Source organism: Octopus sinensis, linkage group LG26 (assembly GCF_006345805.1).
Source record: "Octopus sinensis linkage group LG26, ASM634580v1, whole genome shotgun sequence".
Lineage (NCBI taxonomy): Eukaryota > Metazoa > Mollusca > Cephalopoda > Octopoda > Octopodidae > Octopus > Octopus sinensis.
Genome location: NC_043022.1, coordinates 5,706,804 through 5,727,566, shown reverse-complemented (window position 1 = coordinate 5,727,566; position 20,763 = coordinate 5,706,804). Strand labels below are relative to the sequence as shown.

At 40.5% G+C, this 20,763-nt stretch overlaps 1 long non-coding RNA gene and 2 other non-coding genes across 3 annotated transcripts in view; 2 read left to right on the top strand and 1 right to left on the bottom strand.

The window, feature by feature from the left end:
* The first annotated feature begins 1,128 nt into the window (after positions 1 to 1,128).
* LOC115224933 lies at positions 1,129 to 1,230 on the top strand. The gene has a single exon (XR_003882911.1). It is a non-coding gene; the product is annotated as a U6 spliceosomal RNA (small nuclear RNA).
* Positions 1,231 to 1,502: 272 nt separating this feature from the next.
* Positions 1,503 to 1,604, top strand: LOC115224932. The gene has a single exon (XR_003882910.1). It is a non-coding gene; the product is annotated as a U6 spliceosomal RNA (small nuclear RNA).
* Positions 1,605 to 20,009: 18,405 nt separating this feature from the next.
* Positions 20,010 to 20,763, bottom strand: part of LOC118768021 — a 4,233-nt gene continuing 3,479 nt past the window's right edge. The window contains exon 3 of the long non-coding RNA XR_005003940.1: positions 20,010 to 20,061. This is a non-coding gene — a long non-coding RNA (uncharacterized LOC118768021). The remainder of the gene's footprint in view (positions 20,062 to 20,763) is intronic.

Sequence of the window (20,763 nt, the reverse complement as noted above, 5' to 3'; positions counted from 1 at the left end):
GTTTAATTTGCACTTGTACTACTTCATCGACCAACAACCGTCATGCTTTAATAGTTTATTGTACACGACCGGAAGTACACATCGACCTCTGAGCCTCGCTTCCTCCGACACAGAATTAACATAAAAGCCATTTATATGGTTTAACAAAATATAGAAATGAATATGGTAACATTATAGCTTAGTTTTTCTTTGTTTGTTTATTTGTTTCGAATTTTGGTTGGAGCCAAACTACGAGAAAACAATAACTGCAAAGAAATGAAAATATGAAGAATGTAATCACCATAGCAGGCATAAACGTCCTATGGCACACGTGACAGAGAGAGGGAGGGGGGAGAGGGAATTATTCTTCCAACAAACAAAATTGGAGTTAAAGATTATGTTCCTAATCTTTAGTAAAATGTTATGTGGCCGTGTGGTAAGAAGTTTGTAACCCAACCATGAGGTTTTAGGTTCAGCCCTGCTGCACGGCACCTTGGGCAATTGTCCTCTTTTATAGCTGCATGCCAACCAAAACCCCATGAGTGGGATTTAGTACACAGAAACTGAAAGCGGCTGATCATATATATACATATACATGTATGTATACAAGGCGGCGAGCTGGCAGAAACGTTAGCACGCCGGGCGAAATGTTTAGCGGTATTTCGTCTGCCGTAACGTTCTGAGTTCAAATTCCGCCGAGGTTGACTTTGCCTTTCATCCTTTCGGGGTCGATAAATAAAGTACCAGTTTCGCACTGGGGTTGATGTAATCGACTTAATCCCTTTAACTGTCCTTGTTTGTCCCCTCTATGTTTAGCCCCTTGTGGGCAGTAAAGAAATATATATACATATACATACATACACACACATATATATATATATAACTATTATCACTTTGTTCTGTTGTGTCTGGGTTGAGTAATTTTCTTTTTGCGCCTTATAATTTAACACACTCACCGGTAAAATTTCCACTTATTTCTTATTTTTATTCTCCTAAAATTTCCGTTGCATCTTGCAACCTTTTCAATTGTGGAAGACACTTGCCCAAGGTGCCATGCAGTGGGACTGAACCCAGACCCATGTGGTTGGGAAGCAAGCTACTTACCACACAACCACCCCTACCTATATATTTATCTGCTCAGGCTGAGGAGAAACCAGCAGTACATAGACTAAAACCGAAATGGTACAGAGAAGATTAGTGTGGGCCCTGCACAAGGATGGGACACAAATTCGTCAAGTGTTCATATTATATATATAACTATTATCACTTTGTTCTGTTGTGTCTGGGTTGAGTAATTTTCTTTTTGCGCCTTATAATTTAACACACTCACCGGTAAAATTTCCACTTATTTCTTATTTTTATTCTCCTAAAATTTCCGTTGCATCTTGCAACCTTTTCAATTGTGGAAGACACTTGCCCAAGGTGCCATGCAGTGGGACTGAACCCAGACCCATGTGGTTGGGAAGCAAGCTACTTACCACACAGCCACCCCTACCTATATATTTATCTGCTCAGGCTGAGGAGAAACCAGCAGTACATAGACTAAAACCGAAATGGTACAGAGAAGATTAGTGTGGGCCCTGCACAAGGATGGGACACAAATTCGTCAAGTGTTCATATTATATATATATATGGAGGTGCAATAGCCCAGTGGTTGGTTAGGGCAGCGGACTCGCGGTTGTAGGATTGCGGTTTCGATTCCCGGACTGGGCATTGTGAGTGTTTATTGAGTAAAAACACCTAAAGCTCCACAAGGCTCCAGCAGGGGTTGGTGGCGATCCCTGCTGTACTCTTTCTCTCACTCTTTCTTCTGTTGGCCTGCTCACTTAGCCAGCGGGGTGGTGTCATTTGAAGGCTAAAACAATGCGAAGCGCATTGTGACCAGCGATGTGTAGCAACATCTGATAGCATGGTCAGTCACGGTGATATATATATATAAAATACATATATATATATCTGTCTGTGTTTTTTTGTGTTTGTCTACCATCACCACTGCTAGACAACCAGTGTTGGTTTGTTTATGTCCCTGCGACTTAGCAGTTTGGGAAAAGAGACCAACAGTATAAGCACCAGATTTAAAAACAAAAAAAATCCTAGGGTTGATTCATTCAAGGGCTTGCCCCAGCATGACCTCAGTCCAGTGACTGGAACAAGTAAAAGATAAAGGATATAATCATGTAACCATGTGTGCTATACAAACAGTCAGAAAAGTCCACATGTGACCATGTGCCATGGTGTGTTTATGCCTGCTATAGTGGTTATGAGGGGATGCTGAAAAGTTCCTGGCTTGAAGCTTAGCACAAAAGGCTCTCAACCTTCTGAGTTCTTTTACAGGGCTTAGAAAAGTTGAAGGGCTGCTGCAATAAGTGTGTGAATCTGAAGAGGGAATATGTTGAACAAAATCATAATTAACTGATCCTCATCCTGTAGTTTCTTTTACCCAAAGCCAGCCACTTTTCAGTACCTCACCACATATTAGTAATTGACTATTCCCTTCCGCCTAAAATTGATGGCTTTGTGCCAAAATTTGAAACCGAAATTGTTCTGTGATTCAGATTAGGTTGTGGTATACTTCAGAAACAGTCACCAAAATGAAATAATTTATGTTTTAAATATTTCTTAATGTGTAAAATGTGCAGGAATCGGTTATAAGCGAGAAGCTTGAGAAAACTATCAAATGTTAATTTGATTAATGTTTTGGGGAAATTGTTTCTTGTTGAACTGTTTCATGTTTTATCCTTCATTTGTTTTGCTCATTGGACTGTGGCCATGCTGGAGCACTGCCTTGGAGAAATTTTAGTTGAATGAATTGACCCCAGAATTTATTTTTTTTTTTAAACTTGGTACTTATTTTATCAGTCCTTTTTGTTGGAGTGCTAAGTGACAGGGACATAGACACACCAACGCTGGTTGTCAAGCAGAGGCAGGGGACAAACCAGCTAGGACTGTTAGCTCTCTCTCTTTACCTCAGCACCCTACATGTGGTGTTGTGGTGCCTCTCTCAAAGTAGGTACCATCTGACGATATATTCATTCACTCTGTTTTTGCTTAAACTGTGCATGCCAGAATGCCAGAACATCTTGCAACGAATCTCCAACAAAATAAAATCTGTTCTGTTTATTGAGTGTTTGTTTCTCATTTACACAAATCTCTCATCTAATCATCCCATCATCAACCTAACGATGGAAACACACATATCTATATATATATAAAACTGTAGTTGTGTGAGTGTCTGTCCCCTTCGATTTAGATTCCTAACTACTCCCACATTTTGCGGTGCAGTTTAACCAAATTCGGGTATCTTATAGTCGTGATTCATATCGAGCCCGTCTGAGTATTAGCGCGCATCTACGATTTTAAAAATAATTTAACATCATTTTTTATTCCATTTTAATGCACATTTTTTCGTGTGTCGATGGCGGCAGAGTTGGCGTCCATGGTCACACCTGCACCTGTTTGCTTCTCCCCCTTCTTCCCTCCCTCGTGAAGCTGTGGGGAAGGGAGTGTAAGGAAATCAACATCGTAAAGTGTTGTCAAGGAGACCAGCGTTCTTTTAGAACAACGACTTCATGGCTTGAAAACACCAAAACAGAAATGGCTAAGAAAGCCCGAATTGGCATCTATAAGGGAAGTAACTCTCTAAAAATGCTTATATAGTTATTTCCCTTATAAACCCGAGCAACGCCGGGCGATACTGCTAGTACTCTCTAAACTTTCATCTAAATTTTATGAGAACTTAGGTTCCAAACTTCAGCTTAATAATGATTTAAAATTTTGACTGAAGGTCAGCAGGATTGGGGCCATGGATAAGCTGATTAAATCGACCCCAGTGGTTAACTGGTACTTATTTTATTGCCCCTGAGAAGATAAAAGGCAAAGTGGGCCCTGGTGGAATTTCAACTCGGAACATAAAGAAGGACAAAATGCCATGGAGCATTTCACCCAGCATGTTAACGATTCTGCCATTTTGCCGCTTTCCTTCAACTTAATAACAATTTATTTTACTAAATTCTTTCATCATTTTCAAAATTAATTGACATCAACACTATGTGTGTCACCAGAAATATGGTAAGAAAAGGGTTAAATCATTCCTTAGTGTTTATTGTGACTTCAATTCAATTACGCATCTCCTTTTATCACTCTATAAAATCCCTGTTTTTATTTGAAAATTCAAAAAGAATTTTGTGAAATAATTTTGAAATTCCAAAATGTTATATAAATTATTTTGGTTTGTTGGATGCTTAAACTCTCTAATTGCACTGACTTCAGATGGACTTTGATCTCTTGAAATAAAATAAAATTTAAAAAAAAGCCCCACAGAACTACACAACCTCTTTTATTTTGAACAGATTTTCATAGAATTTAGAGCAAGGCCTATTTCTAAATATTGACAAGTATTCTTTCTGTATTTTGGTTTCCTTCTTATTTGTTTTGTCATTATATCATCTGAATATCTTGTTGTTAATGGCAGATTGGTTTTCGAAACGTAAAACAATAAAATGCTGTTAATTACTGAGATTTTTCCAATGTTAAGCTAATGGAATGAACCTTTCCAAGAAGTAAATGATGTTTTATTTCATGAAAATGAATGCAGTTGCTGTTGTTGTTTTTTATTCTCAAGGTCAAGCAAAGACCCTTCTGTTTTGTATTCAGACTTATAATATATTTTAAGGTTAAGGCGGCAAACTGGCAGAAACATTAGCATGCCAGGCGAAATACTTAGTGGTTCTGAGTTCAATTTCTGCTGAGGTCCACTTTGCCTTTCATCCTTTCGAGGTTAATAAATTAAGTACCAGTTGCATACTGGGGTCGATCTAATCGACTGCCCCCCCCCTCGAAAATTCTGGGCCTTGTGCCTAGAGCAGAAAAGAATATATTTTGAGGTTGTGCATTCGATTCAGTGCATTCAATTCTTGGAGCATGAGGCAGTGAGTTTGATTTGCAGACCAGAGCTGTGTGTTGTGTTCTTGAACAAGATACTTTATTTCATGTTACTCCAGTTCACTCAGCTGTAGAAATGAGTTGCTATGTCACAGGTGCCAACCTGTATCAGTCCCTTTGTCTTTCTCTTGGATAACAATGGTGGCATGGAGAGGAGGAGGCTGGTATGCATGGGCGACTGCTGGTCTTCTATAAACAACCGTGTCCAAATTTGTGCTTTGAAGGGGAACTTTCTAGGTGCAATCCCATGATATTTTATGACTGAAAGGGGTCTTTACCTTTTTAGTATATATTGGAATGCACTATCAATCTGTCCTTTTGTTTTTTAAAGATAGTAGAGTGTAATTTGACTGAGAGTTGACTACTATTTCTGGCAGGTTGAGCAACCATGTAGAGGCTTCCTTGTTGAGATAATCTAGATGTAGTTGTATTTAAGTGTAGCTTGTGTTAAAGCCTATATTTTTAGAGATTCTTTTTCATTAATTATTCAATAATTATTTCTTTATTTTTATTAGAATTGGCAACTATTGCCTTAGTTCTTTGCCAAAATTCAACTTCAGGACTGCAGGGTACCATCTTTTATTGGAGCTGTATACTTCAACCATTGTTTAATTGCGGCTTTTGTCATACCAGACGGCACTTCCATTATTTCAAGCGAGAGTAATTCATTTGTTTCCTTCTCAACATGTCTGATGTGAAATAAGATCCACCTTAAATGTTGCCGTATTGGGATAATATTCTTAACATTTCCCATTATAATTCCATTCACTTGTCGAATGCATTACAGGAATATTAAATCAACTGCAGGAACTGACTAGCACTTTGTTTTATTGATCCTTCTCTTCCTCTCAAATGATGAAGTGCAAGGTTAAGTTTGGGATTTGAACTCAGAATGCACAGAGTTGTTGTTACATTTCACGCTTTTATTAAAAAAAAACAAAAAAACTTGTGTGATAAGTTTTGGAAATGTAAGAATGTCAGATTGGATGTATTACTGTATCTGTTCTGGCTTTTTGCATTTCAGAGTTCAAATCCCATCGTGGCCTATTTGTAGGTTTAGCCAAATCTGTAACACTGTCCCCTGGTATCTTTAGGAGTGTCCATTCTGTTGTCAGTTCTGGTTTCTGGTTTAACTCTTTAGCACTTAAACTGGCCCTATCCAGTACAAATATTCTACCTGTCTTACATTCAAACAGGCCAGATCTGGCTTCTTATACCTGCACTACTCTGTCAGTCTAAAAACAATCACATCACAGAAATCTTTCGACCAAAAGAACTGTGCACTCTAAAGGGTCCTAGATGATCCTTTAAAGCAGTGTTTCTCCTTATTTTTTTCATCCATGAACTCCTTTGGTTCCTATTTTTATCCACGGACCCATTTTGATTTCTATTTTACTTGGTTATATCTTCCTAACCATTTGAGCTTTCAAAAATCATTTTATGTTATTATTACTAAATTTTACAAGAAATTGTATTAAAAAATTGTTTTAACCATTCAGCATTTAAACCAGCCACATCCGGCCCAAAATATTCTGCCTGTTTTGCATATGCAAACAGGCCAGATCTAGCTTCTTATACCTGCACTACTCTGTCAGTCTAAAAACAATCACATCATGGAAATCTCTCGACCAAAAGAACTGTGCACTCTAAAGGGTCCTAGATGATCCTTTAAAGCAGTGTTTCTCCTTATTTTTTTCATCCATGAACTCCTTTGGTTCCTATTTTTATCCACGGACCCATTTTGATTTCTATTTTACTTGGTTATATCTTCCTAACCATTTGAGCTTTCAAAAATCATTTTATGTTATTATTACTAAATTTTACAAGAAATTGTATTAAAAAATTGTTTTAACCATTCAGCATTTAAACCAGCCACATCCGGCCCAAAATATTCTGCCTGTTTTGCATATGCAAACAGGCCAGATCTAGCTTCTTATACCTGCACTACTCTGTCAGTCTAAAAACAATCACATCATGGAAATCTCTAAGCTATGAGATAATCCAGGATTAATTCAAAACAATGGGAATAAAAAAGAATTTCATTTGACAGAGTAATCTGAATGCTAAAGGGTTGAATCGACCGTATGTGGCTCATATATTCTTCCTGGTTTACATTCAGATTGGTCAGATCTGGCCTCTCACACTTACCCTACAATGTCATTCTAAAAATAAACAGTGAGATTATTAAAGTCTTTCAAAGCTAAGAGATAATCTATGATTAGTTCAAAACAATGTGAATGAATAAGGATTACATTTGATGGAGTAATCTGAATGCTAAACTGTTAAGGATGCTTTCCTTTCTTCCCTCTCCTTTCCTCCCAGAAGTCATGGAGGCCCCGTCAAGGATCATGAATACAGTTTTCCATCAAGACTAAAAGATGAAAAAAAAGAAAGAAAGAAAGAAATCTCACTAAACACGGAAGGTATTTTGTGTGACCCTTTAATGAGTTTAACAATCCACCATCATCTTGTTCATCTTTAGTTTTATTTGAAAATACCTCGGGTCTCCAGAGTCATCAGAGTTTCTGGGACTCTTTTAGGATATCATTTTCAAATTTAGCTCAAAATGTTTTTTATTCTTGGATTTCTAAAAGTTTTAGTGACATTATTGATGACTTTCCAGGATATTGCTGCTGCTGCATCAGCATCATCATCATCATCATCTAGCACCTGCTTTCGATGCTAGCATGGGTTAGAGGATTTGACTGAAACTGATAAGCTGGAGAGCTGCGTCATGTTCCAATCTGATTTGGCAGGGTTTCTATGGTTGGATGCCCTTCCTGATGCCAACCACACCAGGACTGTAGTGGTAGCTTTTTATGTGCCACCAGCATGGGTGCCAGTTATGTAACACTTGGCATTGACCAGAGCAGGCAAGCTGGAAGGCTACAACAGGCTCCAGTCTGATTTGGCATGGTTTCTATGGCTGGATGCCCTTTCTAACATCAAGTACATTACAGAAAGTGCTGAGTATTTTTAATGTGGCGCTGCACGGGCAAGTGCTTTTTAGTGGCACCTCATGGGCACTTTTATCTGACACTGCACAATCACTTTAATATAGCACTGCTATGTAAATGGAGTAACCTGTATACAGAAGTTAAAATCCATTCAAAAGGCTTCATGCAGTTTCCATATATTATGATCAACTCATGAAGGCATCGGTCAACCTGGGGCTGCAATAGAAAATACTTGTCCAAGAGGCTGCCTGCTGTTATTGAACCCAAAACCTCATGACTACAAAGAGAATTACTTAACCACACTCCTGTATCTGTACTTTTATGCCTTATTCATTTCAATGATTCCATCTTAAATTTCATTTCTCCTCACTTCTCCATCTGTCACTTTCTGCTATTTCTATAATAAAGAAGTTTAATGACCAGAGATATATCTGAAACTACTCCAAGACATTTTTCTTGAAATCTATTATTCTGCGATAAGAGCTTGGTTGTCAAAACCACATGTTGACGGAAGATGCTTCCATTGTGTGGGTTTTCATTCGAACCAAACTGTTTTGTTAACGTGATAGCTTTCGTTTGAGTAAGAACAAAATATTTTGATTATGCTTGCATCGGTTGGTTTAATATTCATTGAGAGTTTTAAGAAGAGATATACTGTCATTGCTTCCCACATTGGAACAAGTATATATAGGCTGAAATATGTCCATAGTTGTCTCCCTTACATGCAAATCAAGATTAGACTTTTGAGAGATTAATTTTTAATTTCTTGTGGAAATTTGCCCCTTTCCTTTGAAGCTCCCTAATAGTTGTTGCTGAGTGGTTTTATTTTGCTTTGTATTTGAGTTTTTTCCCCTCCAAGAGGGATGTTTTGTGTGTGGCTGTGTGGTACGTTTGGTTTCAGACCACACAGTTTCAGGTTGAATCCCACTGCATGGCACCCAGGGCAAATGTCTGCTACAGCCCCAGGCCAACCAAAGCCTTGTGAGTGGATTTGGGAGATGGAAACTGAAAGAAGCCCCATCGTGTGGCAAGAAACTTGCATCCTGACCACATGGTTCTGGGTTCAGTCCCACTGCATGGCACCTTGGACAAATGTCTTCTACCATAGCCTTGGGCTGGCTGACCAAAGCCTTGTGAGAGGATTTGGTAGATGGAAACTGAAAGAAGCCTGTTGTATATGCATCTGTGTGTGTGTCTTTGTGGTGTGTGTGTGTGTCTTTGTGTGTGTGTGTGTGTCTTTGTGTGTGTGTGTGTGTCTTTGTGTCTGTTTGTCTCCCACCATTGCTTGACAACTGGTGTTTGTATGGTTATGTCCCTGTAACTTAGCGGTTTGGCAAAAGAGACCAATAGAACAAGTACCAGGCTTAAAAGAAGATAGATAAGAACTGGGTTTGTTTCATTCCACGAAAGAAAATTTGAAGCAGTGCTGCCCCAGTATGGCCACGGCCTGATGACTTTAGCAATCAAGCGATAAAAGATGTGTGTGTGTGTGTATGCATATGCATGCACATGTGTGTATATATGTGTGTGTGAGTATTGATATACTTGTGTGTGTGTGTATATGAATATATGTGTTTGTGTGTATCTATGTATATATGTGTGTGGGTATGTATATATATGTGCGTGTGTATGTATGCATATATGTGTGTGTGTGTATGTTTATATGTGTGTGTGTGTGTGTATGTATATATGTTTGAGTGTATGTATGTATATATATATATATGTGTGTGTATATATATATATGCATGTGTGTATGTGTATGTGTGTGTGTGTATTGAGGTTGATACAATAAATACCAGTTGAGTACTGGGGCCCATATAATTCACTCGTCCCCACCCCTGAAAGTGCTGGCCTGAATTGCTGCCAAAATTCAAAACCAATATTATCTAGCGCCACCACTCAAACACTGGGCCTTCTCTTCAAGGTCCATAATGCCTGCTGACCCTTAATGGGACTATAAAAAGAAGAGGCCCACAGTGGAGTATTGTCTCTACCTGTGCAACAATGCTGCTGCTACACACTACACAAATTGACATCTTGGGCCACTTCCAGAGAATGACCACTTGGCTGGTGGGCCTTTAACCCCTCTCAGACTTGCTGCAGCCCCTCTCTCACAAGTGTGCTGTCCCCTTTATCTGTTTTTCCTTTTCCTTTAATCACTGGACTTTGTTCCTTAAAGCTGGCTGCTGCTACACACATCTTGGGCCACGTTAAATTGTTAACGAAAATGTTTACTTTGTTAATTAATGATTAATGGATTCAAAGTTTGGTGCCCGGGTTTGCCGTTTTCTCTCTCTATCTCTGCTGCTTATTCTCTTCCTCTATTCAGTTTAAATAATAATGAAATTATTGTGTCTAGTGCTCAGGTGCACTACAACTCATTAAAGGTACATAGAAAGGTACATAGAAAGGTACATAGAATTATGTAGAAAAGTCAGGAAAGTGAACAGTGTATGAGTCATGATAGACATGTGTGCATGTGTATGAAGCAGGTAGGAGGGATATCAGGTGTAGTGTTGGGGAATTTCAGTGAGCATAGAGGTTTTAAAGGATGCAATGTCTCAGCAACCAACAACTGATGCAGGTAGTTTGTTCCATGCTTCAGCAACTCTGAGTGTGAAAAAGTGTTTCCAAAAGTCATGGGAGCTGTGTTCCAAACACTAGATAAATTAACGACAGTCATTTTACTGAATTCTTTCATTATTCTCAAAATTAATCAAAACAAAGGTAGTGTATTTCAACACAAATATGGTAACAAAAGGGTTAAAGTGATCTGGATTAAAATCATCCATCAAAATTTGATAATAATAATAATAATAATAATAATGAAATTATTGTGTCTAGTGCTCAGGTGCGCTACGACTCCTCAAAGGTGCATGTACAGTACATAATATTATGGACAAAAGTCAGGAAAGTGAACAGTGTATGAGTGATGATAGACATGTGTGCATGTGTATGAAGCAGGTAGGAGGGATATCAGGTGTAGTGTTGGTGAATTTCAGGAAGCATGGAGGTTTTAAAGGAAGAAGAAGCACTCTGTCGGTTACGACGATGAGGGTTCCGGTTGATCCGATCAACGGAACAGCCTGCTCGTGAAATTAACGTGTAAGTGGCTGAGCACTCCACAGACACGTGTACCCTTAACGTAGTTCTCTGGGATATTCAGCGTGACACAGAGAGAGACAAGGCCGGCCCTTTGAAATACAGGTACAACAGAAACAGGAAGTAAGAGTGAGAGAAAGTTGTGGTGAAAGAGTACAGCAGGGATCACCACCATCCCCTGCCGGAGCCTCGTGGAGCTTTAGATGTTTTCGCTCAATAAACACTCACAACGCCCGGTCTGGGAATCGAAACAGCAATCCTACGACCGCGAGTCCGCTGCCCTAACCACTGGGCCATTGTGCCTCCACAGGTTTTAAAGGATGCAATGTTTGGATGGTTAAAGGAGAGAGCTTCTCAAAGACTTCCTTGTACTTGTGTTCAACATAATACCGCTCTACGTGTGCGCATGTGTATGTGTGTGTGTGACGGCTTCTTTGGTGATTCCAGCTCTGCGTGTGTGTGTGTGTGGTGGGGAGAAGCTCTTTGCTACTTCAATCCACATATGTCTGCGATGTGTTTACAGCAATATTTCGTAAGTAGAGATATTTTCTTACAAAAATATTTAAAAAACCAAAGAAGCAAAAAGCAACCGAAAGCAAAACAAACCAACAAACAACAAAAAGTGAAGAATAATTAAATAAAACCCGAGCGAAGGATACAGAGATGTGCATTTTGTTTCTGTTTTTGTGTGGAAACTTCCAGAATCTCGTGTGTGTGGTTTAGTATTACAGCTATTGACATTGTCATTTAAGTCACTCTCTCCATGGCTACCACTCTAGCCTTCACCTGACAATGCAGTCTCCACGGCAACTACTACCACATAGCCACAACTTTTACTACTACTACTACTACTACTATTGCTGCCACCACCGTCAACACACCACCACTGCCACTACTACTATAACTATTGCCGCCGCCGCCACCACCGTTACCACCACTACCAGCAGCACCACCGGCACTACTACTGCCGCCACCACCACCACAACCACTACTACTACTACTACTACTACTACTACCACCACCACTAGCACTACCGCCGCCACCACACCCCCACTGCCACCACCACTACTACTACTGCCACCACCACCACTACTGCTATTACTACTACCGCCGTCACCACCACCATGACCACCACTGCCACCACTACTACTATTACTACGACCACCATCACCACCCCACCACGTCACCGCTGCTGTCGTCACACCCCACCACTACTACTACTAGTGACCACAACATATACTGTCATCCCACTTCCAACAGCTTCTACATTTACTGGGATCCCCCTCTCAGTTACCTGCACTCGTCTGCAAGAAATAGCAGTCCAGTCTGCCTCAAATCGCACTCCATTCAGAAATCTGAGGGACACACTGGATAATGGTGCTACATTTGTCCGTCCGAGAAAGGTGGTTAAGGTGGGGTGTGGCTGAAAGGGGCCTTTGGCCAATTGGTCAGCTTGATTGGGGATGTGTATCTTGACCTGCTAGAAATAGCAGCAAGTTGTTTTGGCTTCACTATGCATTGTGCCTAGGGAAAACGACGGGATGGTCATAACTGGAATGCTTTTGATCAAAGGTTTACTCATTAGGAACTGACCAAGGGCTAAACCACAGCATCAGCAATACTAGTGACCGCCATCATTTATCATTTGTGTCAATGAGAGAGCTTCTGAGTGGTTATTCTATATATTAGAAATAGCAGCCAAATCTCCTACAAACCACACCTCATTCTCTTCCAAAAAAATAAGGACAGATCAGGCAATGTGGTGCTGGGTTCCTTGTCTATCAGAAATAGATGGGATGGTCATAGCTGGAGTGTCATCGATCATAGTTCTACTTGATCCGGGCTGATCTGTGGTTTAACAACTACAAACACCCCCCCCCCCACCACCACCACCATTATTCGAGCTACTACCACGATTAGAACTACTCCCACCATTAAGTAAAATTTGGTAGGAGGAAACTGTGTGGAGGCCTCCACATAATTGTTTAACTTACTAAAAATAGCAGCCATATTTGTCCCCTCAAATCCTACCCTACCATGTTAAAAGAAAAACCACATTTAAAAGTTACTTGTAACAGAGTAGACTCCACTAAAGGCATCCGCAGACCTGATAGGGGCATTAGATTAGGTCACAGATTAAGTCTGTCACCCCCAGAATAGGGACAATTCATTTGAAGGGCTTCCTCACAATTTCCATCTGTTAAATTTTGCTCCTAACGTTTTAGGACAATCTGAGACCTTGCTAGAAGATACTTGCCCAAGCTTTCGTACAGTGGTATCCAACTTGTAATTAATAGTTTCCAAACCAACTTCTTAACCATACAGCCCTTTTATGTACCCCTAAAAATTTACGAGCTGCCTGAAATAGACAGCAGATCATCTGGGAATGCTACGTAAGATAGACTGACACGGGTTTTGTTAAACAGGGCTGGTTTTATCTGCTATCTACTTCCCACCATGAAACTACCCGAGATAGGAATCGGTCCTTAAAAACTTCTAAGAGTTAAGGGGGGGAATTGCAGAATTGTTTATAATATTTATAGCAATCAACAGATCTCTTAAGTAACAGAAACGATCTCCTGCTTCCTGTAAATCGCCTGGGCAGACACTGTTGGCTGCTCTCGCAGTCGGTTGCACCAGTATAACATTCTCATCTAAAACCTAATACTTTTGTTTCTATGAAGTCCTGCTGAGTTCAGTCTTTCCGTAACCAATATAACATTAATTACTTAGCTATTCATTTCCTTAATTGCTAAGCTTGGCTGTTATAATCCCTTTATTCCCTTGGTATAGTATTCTGTTATACTATTGGTATATATAATTCTATAATTCTCTTCAACTGTTAATGTATAATTCTCTTATATTCTTGGTATATAATTCTTTTATACTGGTGAACGTTGAAATAAATATCAATGGAAATAGTAGTTGTGATGCCTGTGCCAGTGGCACATAAAAAGCACTATCCGAACGTGGCCGATGCCAGCGCCGCCCCGACTGGCTCCTGTGCCGGTGGCACATAAAAAGACCATCCGAACGTTGCCAGCGCCGCCTTGGCTGGCTTCCGTGCCGCTGGCACGTTAAAAGCTCCAACCGATCGTGACCGATGCCGGACCCCCCCCCCTGGCACCTGTGCAGGTGGCACGTAAAAAGCACCCACTACACTCGCGGAGTGGTTGGCGTTAGGAAGGGCATCCAGCCATAGAAACTCTGCCAGATCAGACTGGAGCCTGGAGCAGCCCTGGCTTCCCAGACCCCGGTTGAACCGTCCAACCCGTGCTAGCGCGGGAAACGGACGTTAAACGATGATGATGACGATGATGATGATGATGGTGGTGGTATATATAATTCTATAATTCTCTTAAACTGTTATAACATAAAGAAGTGTCAATCTGTCAGATTGGATGAAACCTGCGAAAGTGGGAGACCCAGGAAGGCATGGGATGAAGAACTGAAGAACGACCTCAGGATGCTGAAGCTTTCAGGCAAGATGGCAAAGGACCAAGATGCCAGGTGCTTTGCTGTACTCTAGAAAACCTGTACTCCACAGCAGAAATGTTAAGATCGGTCCTTCTGCTGGTGTAGATCACATGTGGCAGTGCTACATGAAAGCACCCATGTGGTGCCACGCAAAAGCACCCATGCAATGCCATGTAAAAGTGCCCATGAGGTGCCACATAAAAGCATCCAGCACACTCCTGGAGTGGTTGGCATGTTAGGAAGGGCAGCCAGCCATAGAAACCATTCCAAAGCAGACTGGAGTCTGGTGCAGCTCCCTTGCAGCTTGACATCTCTGGTCAAACTGTCCAGCCGATGCCAGCACATGGATAATGGACATTAAATCATGGTGATGATAATGATGATGGTTTTAGATATAATTCTGTGAAGATGGTGAGCTAGCAGAATCATTACGATTCTGGGGAAAATGCTGAGCAGTATTTTTCTTCCAATTTTGCGTTCTGACTTCAATACTGCCAAGGCCAACTTTGCCTGTCATCCTTTCAGGATTGATAAAATAAGTACCAGTTGCTTGCTGGGGTCACTGTCATCATTTTACACCCATTCCCCAAATTGCTGGCCTTGTGTCTGAATTTGAAACCAATGTGTATACACACACACACACACACACACACACACACACACACACACATATATCTTTATTGCCCATAGGGGTGGGGGGCTCAACATAGAGGGAACAAATAAGGACAGACAAAGGGATTAAGTCGATTACATCAATCCCAGTGCATAACTGGTATTTATTTAATAGACCCTGAAAGGATGAAAAGCAGAGTCGACCTTGGTGGAATTTGAACTCAGAACATAGCCGCAGATGAAATACTGCTAGGCATTTCGCCTGGCATGCTAACAATGCTGCCAGCTTGCCACCTTATGTGTATATAGACATATATTGCAAATATTTGGTGACATTGTCAGTGCAGGTGTCACTTAAAACCATCCCACCCATGCGAGCATAGAAGGCAGATACTAAATGATGATGATGATGATGGTAATGATATATATATGTATTCGTTATACTGTTGGTATATGGTTCTTTTATGCTGCTGGTATCTAATTCTGTTATACTGTTGGACCTCTAGTCCCTTGAATGTAAACAGCTCAATGGCTGGGCATGTTTTCATGGCAGATTTTAAACAATGACACTACAGATATAATGGTGCCGTCTGTTTACTGTTAAGACATGAAGTCAAGAGGACATAAACGCACACATACACACTCTCCCTTTCTCACAGTCACATATTACATACATATACTTAGAGGCTTCTTACAGTTTCTGTCTACCAAATCCACTCACAAGGCTTTGGTCAGCCCTAGGCTATAGTAGATGATTCTTGCCCTAGGTGCTACGCAGTGGGACTGAAACTGGGGCCATGTGGTTGCGAAGCAAGCTTCTTACCACACAGCCATGCCTGCACCTGTATATATACATATATGTGTGTGCGTGTGTGTGTGTGGCTGTGTGACTGTGTGTGAGGCTGTGTGTGACTCTGTGTGTGTGTGGTAGGCTCTCGTATCATAAACAACAGATGAGGGTTCTGATCTTTCTTGCTAAACGACCTGTCCAAATGATTTTGTTTATAGTGATCAAATGTATGGGCCGTACATTAGCTCGCCCCCCCCATCAAATAGACATTTCCTGAACAGGTGAAAGGTGTGCTACCCATCAGGTGTCAAAGTGATTGCAGAGCAACGTAAAATGAAGTGTTTTCCTCAACACACAAACCGGTCTAGGAATTGAAATCTTGATCACTAGATGATGAGGGCAACACTCTTCCCATATATGTTTGTGTGCTTGTGTGTAGATACATGCGTGTGTGTATGTCTGTGTATGTTTGTGTGGATGTATATATGTGTGTTTATATGCATGTATACACATAAACATCATCATCATCGTTTAGCGTCCGCTTTCCATGCTAGCATGGGTTGGACGGTTCAACTGGGGTCTGGGAAGCCAGAAGGCTGCACCAGGCCCAGTCTGATCTGGCAATGTTTCTACGGCTGGATGCCCTTCCTAATGCCAACCACGCCATGAGTGTAGTGGGTGCTTTTTATGTGCCACCGGCATGGAGGCCAGGCGGAGCTGGCAATGGCCACGATCAGATGGTGCTTTTTACGTACCACCAGCACGGGGGCCAGGCGGGACTGGCAATGGCCACGATCGGATGGTGCTTTTTACGTGCCACCAGCATGAGGCCAGTCGGGGCGGCGCTGGCAATGGCCACGTTCAGATGGTTCTCTTACGTATGGCACTGGCCATAAATATTTCGGTATCTGGATGTACCTGGATATTAGATCTGTTTTTTGAAAAATCCACCAAGGAAGATGGCATAGATTAAAGCTACCCACACCAGAGAATGGTAGGAGAAGAAAACAAAAATCTATAAATTACTCTGATAATAAACGAGGCTAATGATTCTAATAATCATAATTATGATAATGATATTTGTAATAATAACGATGTTTGTAATGATAATAATGTTATTAATAATAACTATGCTGATGATGATGATGAAGGTGATGATGATGATGATAACGAGGAAAGAACAGAGGTGGGGTGGGTGCAATGTCGAGCAGTTCTGTAAGATAGTGGAAAGCTGAGGTGAGCGAGAAGTTATCAACGCTTTCTACTCCACTGAGCCATTATCTGATAGGCAGAGGAGAGCAGTGATAGGCGCTGCCCATTCTTCTGTCTCCTAACAACATACATATACTCATTGACCAACTGATAGGAAATTATATAGATTAGAATGTGTATGATATATATGTGTATATATATATATATATATACATACATGTTGTTTAATGTGCATATATATTATCTTCTTTTATTATGCATACTACATGCATACACACATGTGCACAACTCCTATACACACACTCACTCACACACACACACACCACACACACACACACACACACACACACACACTCACTCACTCACACTCACACACACAAACTCACTCACACACACACACACTCACTCACACACACACTCACTCACACACACACGCACTCACACACACACACTCACTCACACTCACACACACACACACTCACTCACTCACACACACACTCACTCACACACACACACTCACTCACTCACACACACACTCACTCACACACACACACACACGCACTCACACACACACTCACTCACACTCACACACACACACACACACACACACACACTCACACACACACACACACACATGTACATACTATGTTGCTCTGAAGATATAGCTTGTATACTTCTGTATATGTGCTTGTCTGTCTGTGCATGTATGTATGCCTTTATGTATGTTTATATATGTGTATGTATATATGTAATATGTATGTATATTTGTGTGTGTGTGTGTGTGTGTGTGTGTAAAGAAAGAAAGAGAAAGAGGAAGATAAAAGGTTTAGTAGATTCAGACGAATACCTTGTTAAGCACTCTGTGGAAATAGAATCTGGCTAACTAAATCGTTCAGTTAATGCATCTTCATTCTTTGTGCTTCTTCCTATCATATATATGCGTGCGTGTGTGTGTATGTATGTGTATATGTTTATATATGTATGTAAAAGAACACGTATTTAATGTATCATCATCATCATCATCATCACTGAACATTTGTCTTCCATGCTGGTGTCTGTTGGACAGTTTGACAGGGGCTGATATGCCGGAGGACCGCATTAAGTTCCACTATCTACTTTGGTATACTTTTCACGGCTGGATGCCCTTCCTGACAGCAACTACTTTACAGAGTTGACTCTGTGTGTGTGTGTATATATATGTGTGTGTGTGGTTGTCTATGTATGCATACGTTTATGTGTGTGTGTATGTGCACAACACCTACACACACACACTCAAACACACACACAATATTTATGCATACATTTATGTGTATGTGTGTATATGTGTATGTGGTAGTGAGTTCAATTCCTGGACCAACCTGTGTGTTGTGTTCTTGAGCAAAACGCTTTATTTCACATTGCTCCAGTTCACTCAGCTGTAGAAATGAGTTGCGATGTTACCGGTGCCAAGCTGTATTGGCCCCTTTGCCCTTCTCTTGGATAACATCGTGGCATGGAAAGGAGGGGAGGCTGGTATGCATGGGTGACTGCTGGTCTTCCCTAAACAACCTTGCCTGGACTTGAGCCTCGGAGTGTAACTTTCTAGGTGCAATCCCATGGTCACTTGTAACCAAAGGGGATCTTTTTTTTTTTTTACCATTTACACTGGAAAATGGTTGATTTTTTAGGAAGAGCATCCAGCCCCAGAAGCCCCTGACAAAAATGGAACTGATGAGAAAATTATAACTCCTCCTAACCATAACTAGGAAGGCAGTATCTCTGAATAAAGTTTGACTCACACCGTGAATACATGTCCAACACATGCTAGCATGAAAAGCAGACCTAACATCATCTTCTCTCTCTATATAAACGGCAGTTTGTCTGTGTGTGTTTCTGTGTGTCTGTTAGGTTGTACCCTCACCCTGACCACGGCTTTCAACCGATTCTGATGAAACTTGACACACACATAGCCCAATGTCATAATTCAAAACTAACACAGTGAAAATTTTGAAAAGTTCCCCCAGTTCTGAAAAAAATCGATAAATTCGACATGGGGTCGAGAATCAGAAACCCAAACCACAGACCGTCTAGGGGACGCAACTCCACCTTTTTAACTCTCAAAAAAAATTTACCATAATTTTTTTTCCATTTTTTTGCTATTTTTTGGCTATAACTCTCTAAAAATGCTTTATAGTTATTTCCCTTACAAACCTGAGCAACGCCGGGCGATACTGCTAGTATTATATAAACATACAAGCATGCACACGTGTCTTCACATGTCCTCCTCATCCTTGGTTTCCATCCATATTATTTGAAACAAATTTTAAACTGTTCTAATTTAATTTTTTTAAGAGATTTTTTTCCTTCATTTTTGTATATCAGACTCTTAGAGTTCGTTTGGAATAATAAAGTTCGCAAATTTACTTTCATCAGTATTTCCAGGTGATCTTAGCCACATTGTTAGGACGTATCGTTAGCCACTACACACATTTTTTTCTCTCCTTGTTTTTTCTGTGTCCCTTCCTGTAGAAGAGCGTAGGCTCGAAATGTAAAAGACTTTTTCTATTCCTGAGCGCTATACTAATACATCTGTTTGTTTTGTACACCACCTGTCTTCGTCTCTTGTTTATTTTCGTAAACTTTCCCTACACACACACACACACACACACACACACACACACACACACGTACATTTATAGATATATAAGAAGATAAAAAGAGAGAAAACAGAAAAGGTTCTGAGAATGTGGGGAGTTACACAAAACCTTTTATATTTCAGGCAGAAAGGCCCATCTTCAGAAGGAAAACAGTCTGGTAAATGTCCAGTTATACCAGTTCCATTAACCCATTCAAATAACTGGACATTTCTCAGACTGCTTTCCTTCTGAGGATGGGCCTTTGTGCCTGAAATAGAAAAGGTTTTGTGTAACTCCCCACATTCTCAGAACCTTTTCTGTTTTCTCTCTTTTTATCTTCTTTGATATTACAATGCTTCAAGAAAACTACAACACTCTTTATATATATATATATATATATATATATATATATATATATGCGTGGCATCTTGGGCAAGTGTCTTCTGCTATAGCCCCGGGCCGACCAATGCCTTGTGAGTGGATTTGGTAGACGGAAACTGAAAGAAGCCTGTCATATATATGTATATATATATATGTATGTGTGTGTATATGTTTGTGTGTCTGTGTTTGTCCCCCTAGCATTGCTTGACAACCGATGCTGGTGTGTTTACGTCCCCGTCACTTAGCGGTTCGGCAAAAGAGACCGATAGAATAAGTACTGGGCTTACAAAGAATAAGTCCTGGGGTCGATTTGCTCGACTAAAGGCGGTGCTCCAGCATGGCCGCAGTCAAATGACTGAAACAAGTAAAAGAGAAAGAGAAAGATATATATATATATATATATAGTAAGGGTGGCTTGTTAGCAATTTTTCAACTGAAAGGCAAAATATATATGTCACTAAAGCAACTGAGGGCACTTTTTAGCACCAGTATTGCTAGAAATAGGAGTCAAAACAACTCACAGCCACAATAATGTCTCCCATGTCAGTATACAAGGCAGTGTTTTATTGTGGTTATGAGATGTTTTGACTCTTATTTCTAACAATACTGGTGCTGAATAGCACCTTCAGTCCCTGTTGCAAATAAATAAGTAAATGAGTGGAAACTTTACCCGTGAGTGTGTTAAATAATAAGGCAT